The following is a 15,617-nucleotide window of genomic DNA, read 5'->3' as shown; positions in this document are numbered from 1 at the left end:
ATTTTCAAATTCGGTGTTCCATATTTCATCTTCTTAAAGACCATGTCCCCTTTGTGACAAGGACATGATTGCACTCTTAGGATGTCATACAAGTCATTGTGATTCATGCGACGTATGACTCCGACCCTTAATGTTTTACAATGTGTTTTAACTAAAAGTCTGACAAGTCGTGGTGATACACGAATAACCAGCTTTTGTTTCGATTTAATTATGCATTTTGGTTTGTTTTAACTGAAAGTCTGTCAAGTCGTGGTGATACACGAATACCCAACTTTCAGTTCAATTGATTACGCATTTTTTTTTAAACACACAAGTTATGATGATTCTTACATTGTGGGATTTCGATGACTTCATTGTTCATATTACGGGTTTAAAAAGACATTGGGTTATAAGAATAGTCAAGTTTTAATTCGTTAATCCGTGATGATATAGAAAGTTCTAAAAGTTGTGCTATTACATGAATTGTCGAATTCCAATTCATTTCTTATATTTATATATTCTTTTAATATCGGGATTTAAAATTGAAAATTCAAAAAACCATGGTGATACAAGAATCGTAGAATTTCAATTCGCTTCCTTTATTTATATACTACTTTGTGTTTAAAAATTGAAAATTCGAATAGTCACGGTGGTACATGAATAGTCGATTTTCAATTCATTTTCTTTATTTGTAAATAATCATTATATATTATAAAATTGAGAATTCGAAAAGTTATGGTGATACATGAATCGTCGAATTTCAATTCGTTTCCGTTATTTATATATTCAATTACTATTTTGGGTTTAAAAATTGAAAACTCGAAAAGTCATGGTGATACATGAACAGTCGACTTTCAATACTCATTTACTCGTGTGTTTTAAAATTGAGAATTCGGAAAGTCAAGGGGATGCATGAATTGTCGATTTTCAATTCGCTTTCTTTATATAATTCGTTCATTTTTATGGTTCTAATTGAAAATTCGAACAAGTTATGGTGATACATAAACACTCGATTTTCAATTCGATTTCATTACCTATATTAAGCTTGCATTAAATTCATATTTTACTTCAAAATTTGATATATATTTTTCATATGTTATTCAAAAGTTTACAAGATTATTATGCGAAAACTCACGCTTACTCATGAGCACTTCAATTTCCATTTTAGATTTTGTTTCATACGACCATTTCTGTACTTATTTTCATAATTTGTATCTTCCATGCAATATTTTGTGTGGTTATTAAACAAATTTCATACTTACGACTCTTGTCATACAAACCCTTCACACTTCATGCCCTATCCTTTTTCCTGGACGTTACCATCGAAACTCAACTCACAAAACGACAACCTAAATTATCAAGCAATTGACCATCGCAAAGTCCAACCATGACAAACCAAGATTCATTACCAACCACAACAGCACATTCAAGCCCCAAGGCTATACATAAGTAAATTCAAACCCAACTCTTGGAGACTCAAACCCAACCCAACAATTTTATTTACACGAGAACCCACCCTTTGTATGACACGCATGATTTCCCCACTCCGCTACCGCGACGTCGAAATATTCCAAAGTGTGATGATATCAGCCACCTCATCACCCCTGCTGAGAATTTATACATACTCAACACCACCCATTCATTTCCCACGATTCGTTGCCTAACCATTTATCCCAACCCTATGCCTTACCATAGACTCCTACTTCAAGCCTGCTACCATTGTAACGACTCAAGCACACTCGCAAGACGCCGAAAAATAAACTCATTTCCGCTATGCGACAACTTACTCCACGTTCCTTGTAGACTTAAAAGTTTATTCGTTTTTTGGCGTCAATGCTTAGAATTTTTTTTATAAACCATGCTTAATTTTTTTTTAACTAAATTTTCCATGTAATACCTCACCCCACATTCCTTGTCTACTTAAAGTTTATTGTTTTTCGACTTCAATACCGAGTTCCTCCAAACTCATCCACTATGCCTAAATAAATAATTTTCATGCAAAATTTTTCCACGTTTATTTCTCTTGAAATTCCAAATCTCAATAATTCTAATTAGTCAATTAATGACTATATATATTCACAAGATAATTTGATATACGAACTATATTCAAGTTAAATTCCTCCAAAAGAAAATTTCATTTTAACAAAATGGGATGCTACCAATACTATTATTATTATTATTATTAACATTATTACTATTAAAATTATTAGTATGATTATATTATTATTTCGATGAAATCTTTAAAATAAAGTATTTTGCTTTTAAACAAATCATAAGACCGTAAGGCTATTGTACTATCACTATAAAAGTTTCGTCTTCAACGACTCAATTTACTTGACGATCATAAATAATATTTTCATATGGCACCGCCAAACAGAAAAATATTTTCCACTAAAAGACTTACAAACTTTTCTTAGCTAAGGATATCTTATCCGATGAAATATTAATATAATTCTCCCGTGAGTTATAAAAATGTCACGTTTTTATCATCGGTTTTCACAAACTTGAATGATCCCAACAAACTTTTCTTTTACCTTCTTCTTCAAAGCCAAGAGTTTCGGATGAATAAATTATACCACCGCCCCTATAATAACCTTCATACCACAATCCACATTCGAGAAGACAAGCATCGCAAACTACCTCCCGTTTCCCTTTCTTTCTTCATCCTGAATATATATTGTTATATATATATATATATATATATATATATATTATATTTTTTGGGACATTATCAAAATAATTTTATGTATAGATTTCTTGTAAAGATTGTTTACGAAGCTAATATTGAGTTTGGTTATTCATTAATTAGTGAACTATTTTCATTCATAGTGGTTTACTTTGTTATTTCAATCTTACGGTCTACAACCGATTTCCCATAAATGTAACCGCTTTAGTGGAAATTGGACCATGTACATGTCAAGTTTATATGTATTATTACACAAATTGTTTGGTTCTCTTGTAACATCCTAAAATTTTAATGTTGAATAAAGAAAGTTATGTTTAGTGATTTCGCGTTAATTATTGGATATCGAGTAAGGAGCGGATCATGGACTTGGATTAATTGAAATGGGTTAAATGAGAATGGGCCTTAGGTCCATGGGATTTAAGGGTCCATGGGATTTAAGGGATATAAATATCCCCTAAACTCTAAAATATCTTTCATTTCACCATATTCTCTAACACTCCAAAACACACACACCACACACCAACACCGCCGCCGGCTGAGGCAAGAACCGAGCCAGATCCGAGAAAGAGAGAGCGATTAGTTGTGATAACAAGTTAAACAAGATCCAAACAAGCTCAGAAAGGTATGATTCTTGATCTTTGAAGTTTAAAGATCCAAGTTTTATAGTGTAGATACGACCGAAAATGGTCGGGAAGCGTAGTGGGTGATGTCGAACCTTAACAAGGGTGTTGAAATCGCCAAAATGCTCAATAAAAACCAATACAGCGGCTGATCATGGCAACTTCGCCTGCAACTGGGCAACTTCGCCTTCAAAGCGATAACTTCGCCTTCAAAGCGATAACTTCGCCTCCAAAGCGATAACTTCGCCTGAGGCCAAGTTCGCCTAATTAATAACTTCGCTTACGGCTAAGTTCGCCTGATGACAACTTCGCCTAGAGCTAAGTTCGCCTGAGGCTTAACTTCGCCTAAAGCCAAGTTCGCCTGATGACAACTTCGCCTAAAGCTAAGTTCGCCTAAGGTTTAACTTCGCCTAAAGCTAAGTTCGCCTAAGGTTTAACTTCGCCTAAAGCTAAGTTCGCCTAAGGTTTAACTTCGGCTAAAGCCAAGTTCGATTAGAAAATAAATTAAAAACCTAATGAAAAATGTGTTAAGACAGTTAATGTAAATAAAATTTTTCCAAGCTGACATGGCAGCTCGACCCCAGCCAGGGGCTCTGCCCCTTGGACCCTGCTAGGGGCTGCCTCCCCTAGACCCCGCTGCCAGGGGCGCTGCCCCCGGACCCCCGTTCGTTGTGGGTAGTAATTAAAACTAGAAAGATGATATGAGTAGTGATAGTTAATTGATATGTATACTTGTTATACAGTCAGCCGTGCATAACTGAAGAAAGGGATTACGATTAACGGTGAACGTAACCGTGTTCAGGTGAGTTTCTAGCCCCATTTATGTGTTATGTTTTCGGGGCTGTGTGCATACTCGATATGTTTGTTAATACGCTTATCCTAAGAAATAAGTGTACGCCTTATGTGAATGATGTGATATGTATGAATGATTGCTTGATGGTACATGAACGATCTTCGGATATTGCACGTACTGTCAGGTTGTAACGCTAAGTATAAGGTAAGTATGATATGTATGCTTATGTGTATGAATGTGATAAAGTTAATAAAGGAAGGAAAGGATGGTTGTATGGTAACGAAGAGGGAATCGAACCTTACTAATATTCGAGAACTAGGGAACCGAACCCTACTAATATTCGAGGAAAGAGGGACCGAGCCCTAATAATACTCGTGGAAAGAGGGACCGAGCCCTAATAATACTCGAGGAAAGAGGGTACCGAGCCATAATAATACTCGAGGAAGGAGGGTACCGAGCCCTAATAATACTCGAGGAAGGAGTGTACCGAGCCCTAATAATACTCGAGGAATGTAGGGCGTAATGCTCTTTATAATGTAAGATATGAAAGTAAGTTAATACAAAAGAAAGTATGAAAGTAAGAAAGTATGAATGAAAGAATATAAGTTTATGTGAATTGTATAGTGTATGATTAACTAGAACTCACTCAGCGTAGCTGACTTTTAGTATGCACGCAGGTGACTAGGATGAGGCAGCTCGCTTGAGGAGACACGTGGCACTGAATAAGAGTCTGGCATCTGAAGACTTATGATGTTTTAATTTTAATGCTTTAATGTTGAAAGACAAAGGATGTTTTGAGACAAGTTATGAATTATGTAATGTTTTATGAAAGTTTTATATTCCGCGTAAATGTTTTAATTAACTCTGATATTTAGAACTGTGTTTATGAGTAAATCCAACACGAAAGTAGGGCTACCGGTAACGGGGCCTTACAAGTTGGTATCAGAGCAAAGTTCGAGAGATTTAAGCATCCTACATGCTTAGACTCGAACAGAGAATGGGATTTAAGTAAGAAAGGAAAGAAGATGCCAGTCCAAGAATGCCATGTGTCGCTCAAGCAAGATCAGTAAAGGTGAATTGTATAATTAAATGATATATGTTAATGAGAAAGAAAAGATATGTGAACGACAGGGATAGGAATAACTGATTGTTTGATTTTACTAACTGCTTAAGTAGAACCAGCACAAATAGACTCATAAAGGGAAGTGTATAGGACACGGAAAGCAACGTGATCAGCTAGTCACAGCTGGCCACTGTTATTACCTGTTAGCCTTGCTATCCTTGTACTAAATAGTTCCTTGAGTGATGATGTTTGTGTTTTCCCTTTTAGAATACGATGGCTGGAGCTGGAGACATTGTTGGAGCTGGAGGTCGCACTGGACGACGCGGCAGGCCTCGTCGTGTCCAGCAACCTTCGGTTGAGACAGCTTCCAACACCGAAGCTGAAGGAAGCGCAGCTGGAAGAAACCCGGAAAACAATGAAGGAGTTCAACTGGATCCCGCAATTCAAGCAGCTATTGTTCAAGCTTTAGCCACTGCTGTGAAAAATTTTACTCCGGGAGGGTCTACGGGAAGCCGTGAAAGAACTGTTGAAGGGGCTGGTGGTAATGGTAGAAAAGATGATGAGACGGAAAAGGGTGATTCAAGTGAGGTGAGGTATGTGAAAGTTGATGATGGGAAGAGGGGCCAAGGCGGTTGCAACTATAAGTCCTTCAAAGGTTGCGACCCGCCTAAGCTGACTGGTTTAGGAGACGCAATCGCTACTCTTCAGTGGATAACAGCCATGGATAAAATTATCCGAATCAGCGAGTGTCGTCCTGACCAAGCTGTCGGTTATGCCACCCAATCATTTGAAGATGAGGCTATGTATTGGTGGGAGGGTGTGGAGCAGAGGAAGACCCGTGAAGAGATCAAAGAGATGAAGTGGGACATTCTGAAGGAGTTAGTGATGATGAAGTTCTGTGCTGACGCCGAGGTTGAAAGGGCGGAGATGAAGTTCCTAAACTTGAAAGCTGGGACAATGACACATCGTGAGTACACCACCGAGTTCAATCGAATGTCTAGGTTGGTGCCCGATATGGTCAACACTGAGGCTAAAAGGATCAAGTGTTACGTGAGGGGATTACCACAGAGAGTCCGCATGTTAGTCAGGACAAGTAAACCTGCTACTTTCGATTCTGCTGTCGAACTCGCAGAAATGGTCTATGCAGACTTGGCTGCGGATGATGTGGTGGTGGGAGATGAGAAGAAAGAGAAGAAATGGGTCGCTCCTGCTAAACGACCCAGTACCCAGATGTGGAACCCTAAGAACAAGCAGCCGAGAGTTTGGGAGAACAAGTCGTGCAAGACTTGTGGCAAGGCACACAGTGGTGAGTGTAGGTGGGGAAAGGGTTCGGATACATGTCATAAGTGTGGAAAGATTCATGCCGGAGAATGTAGATTTGGGTCGAATGTTTGCTACAAGTGTGGGAAGGCAGGTCATTATGCTCATGAGTGCAGTTCTAAGCCTGCATGCTACAAGTGTGGTAAGACAGGTCATTTTGCTAGGGAGTGTACCGAGAGTGAAGCTGGAGGTAGTAGAAGGAAGGATGCGGATCAAGCTAGGCCAAGAACTAGAGCCTACATGCTGACCCAAGAACAAGCCAAGCAGATTCCGGATGTTGTCACAGGTACGTTTCTAGTGAACAGTGTTTCCGCTACTGTATTATTTGATTCGGGCGCAAACAAAAGTTTCGTAGCCACACCATTTAATAAACTAGAAAAAATGAAATGTTGCCGAGTGTCTGAGACTCTTATTGTAGAAACCGCTAGTGACACTTCGGTTAAAATAATGAAAATGGTTAAGGACTGTAGGATAGAACTGGAGGGACATGAGTTCCCTGTTACCTTGTATGTTATGACCTTAGGAGGGTTCGATGTGGTTTTGGGGATGGATTGGTTGTCTGAGTTTGAGGCTCAGATAGTATGTAAGAGTAGGATATTAAGGTTAAAGTCATTGGATGGTAGTGCGGTAACGGTTTATGGTGATAAGGAAAGTTCTGGGCTTAATGTCATTTCGATGATAAAAGCCGAGGGTTTGCTAAGGCGAGGGTGTTGTGCTTACCTGGCGTATGTCGTCAACGCTACGGCCGAGACGAAAGAAATGAAAGATGTTCCTATTGTGCGCGACTACCCAGAAGTATTCCCTGAAGATCTTCCGGGGTTGCCACCGGGGCGAGAGATAGAATTTCAGATAGATTTAATACCATGAGCCCAACCTGTCGCAAAAGCGCCTTACCGTCAAGCACCGTCCGAGATGAAAGAATTGATGTCCCAACTGCAAGAACTCCTCGAAAAAGGTTTCATAAGACCGAGTGTTTCCCCGTGGGGCGCACCAGTATTGTTCGTGAAAAAGAAGGATGGAAGTATGAGGATGTGCATAGACTATCGTGAGTTGAATAAGCTTACGGTAAAGAATAGATATCCTTTGCCAAGGATTGATGATCTGTTTGACCAACTGCAAGGTTCAAGTTGGTTCTCACGAATAGATCTCAGATCAGGCTACCATCAGCTGAAGGTGAAAGAGGCAGACATCCCTAAGACAGCGTTCCGAACGCGATATGGACACTACGAGTTCCTCGTAATGTCATTCGGTCTAACCAATGCTCCTGCAGGATTTATGGACATGATGAATAGGGTGTGTCGACCGATGTTGGATAAGTCGGTTATCATCTTCATCGATGATATATTGATTTATTCAAAGAGCGAGTCTAACCATGCTGAGCATCTGAGAGAGGTATTGGAGACTCTGAAGAAGGAGAAGTTGTATGCCAAGTTTTCAAAGTGCGCGTTTTGGTTAGGAGAAGTGCAATTTTAGGTCACGTGGTTAATCCGGAAGGGATCACCGTGGACCCAGCTAAGATTGAAGCGATAACGAATTGGAAGACTCCGCAGAATCCGACTGATATACGAAGCTTCCTAGGGTTAGCTGGCTACTATAGGAGATTCATCGAAGGTTTCTCCAAGATAGCCGCACCGCTGACCGGTATGACCCGAAAGTCGATAGTATTCAGTTGGGGAAAGTTTCAAGAAGAAGCCTTTGAAGAATTAAAGAAGAGACTCACGCAAGCTCCAATCCTTGATCTACCCGATGGTGACGAGGATTTCGTTGTTTGTGCTGATGCCTCGCATCAAGGGTTAGGTTGCGTGTTGATGCAACGAGGGAAGGTGATAGCTTACGCGTCTAGACAATTGAAGGTCCATGAGAGTACTTACCCGACGCATGATTTGGAATTAGCAGCTGTAGTGCATGCTCTTAAGATATGGAGGTATTATCTGTACGGTACTAAGTGTACTATTTATACAGATCATAAGAGTTTAAAGTACTTCTTCGAGCAGAAAGAATTGAACATGAGGCAAAGAAGATGGTTGGAGTTGATTGAGGATTACGACTGTGAGATTAAGTATTACCCCGGTAAAGCTAACGTGGTCGCTGATGCGTTAAGTCGTAAGAATGAGGAAGTCCTTGCAACAGTGAAGTCATACAAGTTGATCATGAACCCAAGTCTTTTTGAAGAAATCATCAAAGTGCAGTCAGAAGTGTTAGTAGATGAAGGGTTGGTAAAGAAAGAAAGGATTTATGGCCAGCAAGATGAGTTGATGGAAAACACTCATGGAGTTAAAACTAGGTTCGACCGTATGTGGATCCCACGCCATGGTGATCTTAGAAGTCGAATCTTAGATGAAGCTCATAAGTCAAGGTACTCAATCCATCCTGGAGCTACGAAGATGTACCAAGACTTGAAAAGAGATTACTGGTGGCCAGGAATGAAGAATGATGTAGTGGATTATGTTAGTAAGTGCTTAACTTGCTTACAAGTCAAAGCCGAGCACCAAAAGCCTTATGGGAAGATGCAACCGCTAGAGATACCTGAGTGGAAATGGGAACACATCACCATGGATTTCATAACTAAACTACCTCGTACAGCTAAGCAACATGATACCATCTGGGTGATTGTGGACCGTTTGACCAAGAGTGCTCACTTTCTGCCCATACGAGAGGCTATCTCGTCAGAAACATTAGCAAACTTGTTCATTAAAGAGGTTGTGGCTAAGCATGGAGTACCGTTATCAATCGTGTCTGATAGAGATACACGGTTTACTTCTAGGTTCTGGAAGAAATTCCATGAAGCTATGGGGACGAGGTTGAACATCGGTACGGCGTATCATCCTCAAACCGATGGACAGTCTGAAAGGACGATCCAAACCCTTGAGGATATGCTACGTGCTTGTGTTTTAGATTTTGGTGGAAGTTGGGATGATCATCTGCATCTGGCAGAGTTCTCCTATAACAACAGTTACCATTCAAGTATTGGTATGCCACCGTTTGAGATGCTTTACGGTAGACGATGTAGAACCCCGGTGTGTTGGGGTGAGATTGGTCAGAAAGAAATGGGAAGCCTAGAAGTGGTTCAAGAAACGTCTTCAAAGTTCGATCAGATCAAAGCAAGAATGAAAGCCGCTCAAGACAGACAAAAGTCTTATGCAGATAAGCGGCGACGACCAATTGAGTTTAACGTTGGTGACTATGTGATGCTCAAGGTCTCGCCTTGGAAGGGGATTATCCGTTTTAGGAAAAGAGGAAAGTTGAGTCCGAGGTACATTGGACCGTTCAAGATTGTAGATCGTGTGGGTGAAGTAGCTTATTAACTGGATTTACCCGATGAGTTAGAAGGAATTCATTCAACCTTCCATGTTTCTCATCTGAGGAAGTGTCTAGCTGATGACACGTCTCACGTGCCGTTGATGGAAATTGAGGTTGATGAACAATTGAACTACATCGAGCAACCGATAGAGATCGTTGATCGCAAGGAGAAGCAGCTTCGTCACAAGATTATACCTCTGGTAAAAGTGATATGGAAACACCGCAAGGGATCAGATGCTACTTGGGAAGCCGAGGATGAGATGCGCAAGTTTTACCCTAGTTTGTTTATGTAATAGTTAGGTTTCGGGGACGAAACCTCTTTAAGGAGGGAAGACTTGTAACATCCTAAAATTTTAATGTTGAATAAAGAAAGTTATGTTTAGTGATTTCGCGTTAATTATTGGATGTCGAGTAAGGAGCGGATCATGGACTTGGATTAATTGAGATGGGTTAAATGAGAATGGGCCTTAGGTCCATGGGATTTAAGGGATATAAATATCCCCTAAACTCTAAAATATCTTTCATTTCACCATATTCTCTAACACTCCAAAACACACACACCACACACCAACACCACCGCCGGCTGAGGGAAGAACCGAGCCAGATCCAAGAGAGAGAGCGATTAGTTGTGATAACAAGTTAAACAAGATCCAAACAAACTCAGAAAGGTATGATTCTTGATCTTTGAAGTTTAAAGATCCAAGTTTTATAGTGTAGATATGACCGAAAATGGTCGGGAAGCGTAGTGGGTGATGTCGAACCTTAACAAGGGTGTTGAAATCGCCAAAATGCTCAATAAAAACCAAAACAGCGGCTGATCTGGGCAACTTCGCCTGCAACTGGGCAACTTCGCCTTCAAAGCGATAACTTCGCCTTCAAAGCGATAACTTCGCCTGAGGCCAAGTTCGCCTAATTGATAACTTCGCTTACGGCTAAGTTCGCCTAATGACAACTTTGCCTAGAGCCAAGTTCGCCTGAGGCTTAACTTCGCCTAAAGCCAAGTTCGCCTGATGACAACTTCGCCTAAAACTAAGTTCGCCTAAGGTTTAACTTCGCCTAAAGCTAAGTTTGCCTAAGGTTTAACTTTGCCTAAAGCTAAGTTCGCCTAAGGTTTAACTTCGCCTAAAGCCAAGTTCGATTAGAAAATAAATTAAAAACCTAATGAAAAATGTGTTAACACAGTTAATGTAAATAAAATTTTTCCAAGCTGACCTGGCAGCTCAACCCCAGCCAGGGGCTCTGCCCTTTGGACCCTGCTAGGGGCTGCCGCCCCTAGACCCCGCTGCCAGGGGCGCTGCCCCCGGACCCCCGTTCGTTGTGGGTAGTAATTAAGACTAGAAAGATGATATGAGTAGTGATAGTTAATTGATATGTATACTTGTTATACAGTCAGCCGTGCACAACTGAAGAAAGGGATTACGATTAACGGTGAACGTAACCGTGTTCAGGTGAGTTTCTAGCCCCATTTATGTGTTATGTTTTCGGGGCTGTGTGCATACTCGATATGTTTGTTAATACGCTTATCCTAAGAGATAAGTGTACGCCTTATGTGAATGATGTGATATGTATGAATGATTGCTTGATGGTACGTGAACGATCTTCGGATATTGCACGTACTGTCAGGTTGTAACGCTAAATATAAGGTAAGTATGATATGTATGCTTATATGTATGAATGTGATAAAGTTAATAAAAGAAGGAAAGGATGGTTGTATGGTAACGAAGAGGGAATCGAACCCTACTAATATTCGAGAACTAGGGAACCGAACCCTACTAATATTCGAGGAAAGAGGGACCGAGCCCTAATAATACTCGAGGAAAGAGGGACCGAGCCCTAATAATACTCGAGGAAAGAGGGTACCGAGCCCTAATAATACTCGAGGAAGGAGGGTACCGAGCCCTAATAATACTCGAGGAAGGAGGGTACCGAGCCCTAATAATACTCGAGGAATGTAGGGCGTAATGCTCTTTATAATGTAAGATATGAAAGTAAGTTAATACAAAAGAAAGTATGAAAGTAAGAAAGTATGAATGAAAGAATATAAGTTTATGTATATTGTATAGTGTATGATTAACTAGAACTCACTCAGCGTAGTTGACTTTTAGTATGCACGCAGGTGAGTAGGATGAGGCAGCTCGCTTGAGGAGACACGTGGCACTGAATAAGAGTCTGGCATCTGAAGACTTATGATGTTTTAATTTTAATGCTTTAATGTTGAAAGACAAAGGATGTTTTGAGACAAGTTATGAATTATGTAATGTTTTATGAAAGTTTTATATTCCGCGTAAATGTTTTAATTAACTCTGATATTTAGAACTGTGTTTATGAGTAAATCCAACACGAAAGTAGGGCTACCGGTAACGGGGCCTTACATCTCTTTCGCACAATGTTTCATCAAATTACTTTACGATTCTTGTTTCATTAAATTGAGACTAATGTCTTACTTTAATCTCGAATTTTTAATCAATTATTTTGTTTTTATCTCAATATTTACCAATTTGGGACCAATGTTTTACTTACCTCTCGAAATTTCAATTATTTTGTTCATTGTTGCCTTTATGCACATAGATATTTTATTTGAAACTTTCAGTTGCTTTACCTGTCCAAGAATTTTATCTATGTTAATATTAAAGTTTCATTTATCTATCTTATTCTCAAACCCAACGCTTTATCGATTTACATGACTATTTCGTTGGCTTAATGCCACATTCAATTACTTTGTTATTATCGACTCTAGTGTTTCGTTTAATTTTAATGATGTTCATGACCTTGATATTTCACTCATTATTCTTTCCAGTTATGCTTATTTCGTTTAAACTTCAATAACGAAATGTAACCGATTTCCCATAAATGTAACCGTTTAGTGGAAATTGGACCATGTACATGTCGAGTTTATATGTATTATTACACAAATTGTTTGGTTCTCTTTCGCACAATGTTTCATTGAATTACTTTACGATTCTTGTTTCATTAAATTGAGACTAATGTCTTACTTTAATCTCGAAGTTTCAATCAATTATTTTGTTTTTATCTCAATATTTACCAATTTGGGACCAATGTTTTACTTTGCTCTCGAAATTTCAATTATTTTGTTCAATGTTGCCTTTATGCACATCGATATTTTATTTGAAACTTTCAGTTGCTTTACGTATCCTAGAATTTTATCTATGTTAATATTAAAGTTTCATTTATCTATCTTATTCTCAAACCCAATGCTTTATCGATTTACGTGATTATTTCATTGGCTCAATGCCACATTCAATTACTTTGTTATTCTCGACTCCAATGTTTCGTTTAATTTTAATGATGTTCATGACCTTGATATTTCATTCATTATTCTTTCAAGTTATGCTTATTTCATTTAAACTTCAATAACATCGTTCACCACGTTTAAGTTTCAATGATCTCATTTGGTAATAATTTTTTTGCTTAGCCTTGATCTCAAGGATTTGTTAATACGTTTTGTTACTTTTGATTTCTATTGTTCATTGTTCTTGATTTCCAATTTTTTTATTTATTGTATATTTTTTAAAACCCACACAATGGAACGGATTATGTAGACCATCCAACGATAAAGGTAATTATGGGTCGACACGTAATTACCCAAGTATTCGCATGGAAGACATAATAAGTACGTTGTGTGCAGTAACTCGAAACCTGGAATGATTTTGGAAGAAGGGACAGATACAGTAGATAAGGGCATGATGGATACGCCGCTGGTACATCCTGTATATAAGTGTCCTCGCCATATTTCCATCTGTGACCGCCTTTCTGGCCATTAAAAGATCGACGTTATTGTTTTTATTTAATTACGTATATATAAAATTGTTCAAATTATTAAACAATTCCTTGTTTTAGTTGGTTTTTTTATTTTAATTTCGGGACGAAATTTCTAAAAGTTGTGAATCATGTAACATTCATTACTTTTCAAACCTGAAAACCCGACCCATTTCGAATTTTCAGTTTTTGTGTTTATAAATATATATAAATACGTATATATATGTTATTATGTATCACAAGTTTCGTTGCGTGTATTTCATGCGTCATTTTTTTCAGTTGTATTTGGATTTGTATTCGCGTTCGCTAAATCAACCCATTTCGTAGTTTCATTTTATTTCGTGTTTAACAACTATTACTAATATAATATTCACGAGGATTCACGTTTATCGATCATTCTTTTTTTTTATTCTATTCGTTTGTTCAATTGACAAAACTCCGAGTTTTCAATGTTTAATCAATTCGCAAACTTTACGGGTTAATTACGTAAATGTCCAAATAATATAACTTTATTACATTTTTTATAATATCCTTAAATTTCAAGGTTTATAATGAAAATGTATTATTAATCCAAAATTAAAAGAAGTAACAAGTGCAGGGGCCAAATTGAAACACTTTCAAAATATAATACATTTTAATAAAAAAAAGCATCCTAGCCGTCCTTTCCTTTCTTTTACTTACGTTTTTCCGGCGTAATCCGGTGACCGGAAATTCGACGCCGGCAAGGTCCAAAACAGCCTCTTTTATCATGCGTTTGATCCGTTTAATTAGTGTGATGACTCGGGACGACAATAATAATCTTTAATAAACCTGCTAATTACATTTTAACGGCCAAACGAACCCCGTAAATTACTGCGAAATTGCCAGGCATCTTTAAGCAATTCAATTACAAGCAATTAACACCCTACGACTCAATTACTTATATAAATAGGACGTACACCCTCTGCTAAACTCACACCAATATTCAATCCTCTCTAAAACGCTCTATATAATCTTCAATTAATTCGCTTTGGTCCGATTCCGGCCAACTCTTATTCTCCATCATTCCAGCACTGTTTCAGGTAAATTTTATATGGGTTTCATTCATTTTTAGCCGATTAACAATAACCCTAAACTAATTTAAACAAACATGGATCAAATTAAACAATTTGAAACCTAGAGTTTGTGTGGGGAAGATGAACTTGAAGGCTATATTATAAATATATTTGTTTCCACACTAATATCAAACTAGCCTTCTGGTCTACGGGTTAAGTCATAAGTGTGTTAACTTAAGGACCCAGGTTCGAACCCGGGTCATGCCATAATTTGGTATTTTATATTTTAAAATCTTTTCCTTTTATATTAAATCGAAATTAATACATTAAAAATCAAATAAAATCTTTTTAAGTTAAATAAATAATAAATTAATTTTTATCAATTTTCTTTCAAAAACAAACCCTTTTTCATATCCATTAAAGTTTCATAAAACTCATTAAATATAATATTATAATTCCATTTGTGTTAACTTTTTCTTTCGTTAATATGCTAACGTAATCATATTCAGAAATAAACTTATATTTTAAAACCGGTAAATAATAAAATTCTCATATTAGTAATAAACTATTAGTTGAAATAACTTTTTTTTAAATTATATTATATTATAATTGCTTTTCGTTAACCTTGTAATTCGATTTCGTTAAACTTTTGAATTCGTTAAAAATCCGTAATTCACAAACATCATATTTCTTATAACAGTGTTAAATCATTAATCAAACATTAGTTAAAATAACGTTTAAACCCGTTAAATTTCCATTAAATCGATATTATATAAAAATGCCTTAAAATCCCATAAAATATATTAAAATAATGTAAAATCCTGATTAACCTAATATTTACAACTTGTTAGATCCCTTTAGTTTGATTTTGCTTTTGTTTTAATTATAGTTCGAGAAGTTCATTCATTTCGGATGCTTTACGGCACTTTCGATTTCGGTTGCTTCGGTTTCGTCAATATACTTTCGGTTATATTTCAAGTCATATCTTTAATTTCAAGGTGAGTTTTTCACCACCCCTTCAAGTATTTATTATTTCGATAACAAA

Source organism: Bidens hawaiensis, unplaced genomic scaffold (assembly GCF_021521415.1).
Source record: "Bidens hawaiensis isolate Kalapana, Puna unplaced genomic scaffold, B.hawaiensis_p1.1 tig00012639_1, whole genome shotgun sequence".
NCBI lineage: Eukaryota > Viridiplantae > Streptophyta > Magnoliopsida > Asterales > Asteraceae > Bidens > Bidens hawaiensis.
The sequence above is the reverse complement of the archived record's forward strand: the minus strand, read 5'-3'. Positions refer to the sequence as shown.